The sequence below is a fragment of the Rhinopithecus bieti genome, unplaced genomic scaffold (genome assembly GCF_001698545.2).
Source record: "Rhinopithecus bieti isolate Rb0 unplaced genomic scaffold, ASM169854v2 scaffold_4907, whole genome shotgun sequence".
In the NCBI taxonomy this organism is placed as follows: domain Eukaryota; kingdom Metazoa; phylum Chordata; class Mammalia; order Primates; family Cercopithecidae; genus Rhinopithecus; species Rhinopithecus bieti.
In genome coordinates, this window is record NW_016804501.1 from 812,042 (window position 1) to 815,490 (window position 3,449).

General features: G+C 43.4%; 1 protein-coding gene across 1 annotated transcript in view; it reads left to right on the plus strand.

The window, feature by feature from the left end:
• LOC108527509 (EP400 N-terminal-like protein) overlaps nt 1-3,449 on the plus strand; it is a 20,927-nt gene that overhangs the window by 6,544 nt on the left and 10,934 nt on the right.

Genomic DNA, 3,449 nt, shown 5'->3' on the forward strand with positions numbered 1-3,449 from the left:
TTTTTTTTTTTTTTTTTAGTAGAGATGGGGTTTCTCCATGTTGGTCAGGCTGGTCTCAAACTCCCAACCTCAGGTGATCGTCCGCCTTGGCCTCCCAAAGTGTTGGGATTACAGGCGTGAGCCAACACACCCAGCCTTAATCATGTGTTTTTTAATGTCCTTTAATAACATTATATAGTTTATTTCTGCTTGTGCTCTTCTTGGTAACTGTACCGACTGGTATTTTATAGATTTTGTGGCCTCCGAATGGGACATCTTAAAATTTCCATTTCAGTTGTCTGTTGCTGACATAAAAAAAAAGCCTGTTGAGTTTTGTATATTTATCTTGATTGCAGGCACCTCAACAAAATTGTTATTCTTTTTTTTTTTCGAGGCCAAGTCTCGCTCTGTCGCCCAGGCTGGAAGGCAGTGGCGCGATCTCGGCTCACTGCAACCTCTGCCTTCCAGGTTCAAGCGATTCTCCTGCCTCAGCCTCCAGAGTAGCTGGGATTACAGGCACCCACCACCACACCTGGCTAATTTTTTTTTTTTTTTTTAGTAGAGACGGGGTTTCACCATGTTGGCCAGGCTGGTCTCGAACTCTTGACCTCAGGTGATCTACCCACCTTGGCCTCCCAAAGTGCTGGGATTACAGGTGTGAGCCATTGTGCCTGGCACCAAATTGTTATTCTTACAAGTTTTGGTCTTGTGGGTATTGTAGGCATACAATTATATTATATACAAATAAATATAATTTCAGGAGAGGTGCGGTGGCTCATGCTTGTAACCCCAGCACTTTGGGAGGCTGAGGCAGGAAGATCACTTGAGCCCAGGAGTTTGAGACCAGCCTGGGCAACATGACGAAACCCTGTCTCTATAAAAAATTAAAAAATTAGCTGGGTGTGGTGGCTCGTGCCCGTAGTCCCAGCTACTTGGGAAGTTGAGGTGGGAGGATCACTTGAGCCTGTGAGGTCGGGGCTGCAGTGAGCAAAGAATCTGCCAGTGTACTTCAGCCTGGGCAACAGAGTGAGACCCTATCTCTAAAACATGTATATGTAAATAATAATAAATTGTATTCCCTTCCCTTATTACTTCATGTTTCTTTTATTTTAACTGCTAAAACCTCTGTTGAAGTGCTACATAGAAATGGTGACATTTGCATCCTTGTGTTCCTGATTTAATGGAATTAGTTTCTGCGTATCAGCATTTAATATGATTATTGCTGTTGAGTTTTGAGAGCTAGTTTTTAAAACATTATGTTCAATTTGTTTCCTTTGATATGTGTTTTACTTTGAATTATTATTCGGAAGAGCTGCTAAATTTTATAGGATATCATTTTTTCATTTAGTGGCTTTTAGCTTTAAAATGATGGTAAAGTTTGTCGGTTTCCTGATACTGGCCACTCCCTGAATCACTGGACTGACTCCCCTTTGACAGTGTTTTTCTTCGAGTGTATGCTCGGTTCTATTTATGAATTTTTAAAAATAATGTTTATACCAGGCATATGCAAAATTCTTATAAGTGTATTGCTTTTTTGTACTATCTGTCAGCTTTGAGTATTAAATGCTAATTTTATAAAGTGAATTAGAGAGATCTGTATTTTTTCCATAAACTTGAAATATTTAAATAGCATAGTAATTACTTGAGCTTTAAAGGTTAAATAGAGCTCAGTGAAGTAAAATTCCATTGTCTCTTAGAGTCTTTTAAAACGATAGATACTTAATTTTCTTTTTGATTTTTTTTTTTTTTAAGACGGAGTTTGGCTTTGTCACCCAGGCTGGAGTGCAGTGGCGTGATCTTGGCTCACTGCAAGCTCCCCGTTCCGGGTTAATGCCATTCTCCTGCCTTAGCCTCCCTAGTAGCTGGGACTGCAGGCGCCCGCCACCACGTCCGGCTAATTTTTTTGTATTTTTAGTAGAGACGGGATTTCACCATGTTAGCCAGGATGGTCTTGATCTCCTGACCTCGTGATATACCAGCCTCGGCCTCCCAAACTGCTGGGATTACAGGCGGGAGCCACCGTGCCCAGCCTGATTTCTTTTTGGTGGTTTTTGGCCTCCTTGGGGCAATTTTTTTAGTTTGTGTTTAGTAGGAAAGTGATTTTTTTTTTTTTGGTAGATATTCCAGGTAATCACCATGGAGGTACACATTGTCTCCTAACTATTGTAATCTGTTCTATGGCTATATATTTTAATTCTCAGCATTTGTCTTTTTTTTTTGAGACAGAATCTCACTCTGTCACTGAGGGTGCAGTGCAGTGGCGTGATCTCGGCTCACTGCAAACTCCACCTCCCAGTTTAACGCCATTCTCCTCCCTCAGCCTCCCGAGTAGCTGGGACTACAGGCTCCCGACACCACGCCCGGCTAATTTTTTGCGTTTTTAGTAGACACGGGATTTCACCATGTTAGCCAGGTTGGTCTCTATCTCCTGACCTCATGATCTGCTGGGGGCTTTGGCCTCCCAAAGTGCTGGGATTACAGGTGTGAGCCACCACGCCCGGCCAAGTACAAAGTTTTATAGCAAGCATATTATTTATTTTGTTGCATTGTATTCCATTCTTTATTTTTGTCCGATTTGATCAATCAAGTTTTGAAAGAGGTGTTTTACAGTCTTTCATTCTAAATGAGTTCTTTTTTTTTGGTTTTGGTTTTAAAATCAGGTTCTCCTAGGAAATTTTGTTTTCATGCATTTGGTTGCTATAATGTTGGTTTATAAAGATTTATGTATGTCACGTATAATTTGTGAGTTGTGACTCTTTTTAAAATTTTATTAGTATATTTTACAGACAGAGTCTTGCTCTGTCATCCAGGCTGGAGTGCAGTGGCATGATCATAGCTTATGGCAGCCTCCAACTCCGAGGCTCAAGTGATCCTCCTGCGTCAGCCTCCCAAGTATCTGGGACCACAGGTGCCATCATATGCCCTGCCGAATTGCAGCTTTAATCAGTACATAAGGCTTCTTTTTGTCCTGTTCTATGTGTTTGCCATGAATTTTGTTTTGTTTGACTGTACTACTATGGCTCTTGGAGAGAGGGGCAGTTGAAATTCTTGCCAGGTGTCCTTGGAACTGGGTGTGCCTGGCTGGACACAGAGCTGCTTGAGAGAGGCTGACTCTGGCTGGTGCTTATGGGCCTGAGGGTGTCCTCTCCAGCTCCCTTGTGCCCACCTTTGTTTCGTGCAGAACCTTCCTCAGCGGGTTCCGGAGCTGAGGCTGGCTGCCTCCCAACGGGGTCCCCGCCGGTTTCAGGCTTTGAACCATGCCTCTGCTGCTTGTCCTGGGTTCCCTTCTGCCATCACTCTCAGGAAGCCTCTAGAGGAGTGTCCCAGCTGGCTCTGAGACTCCGTCTCCTGCCTCGTGGACCATCAGGCAGACTTGAGTGCATTCCCTTTACCTCTTTTGTTTGGTTGTCCTGGTCTTTGCAAAAGATCTTGTTTTTCTCCCTTCCCCTCCCCTCTCCCCGCTCCCCCTG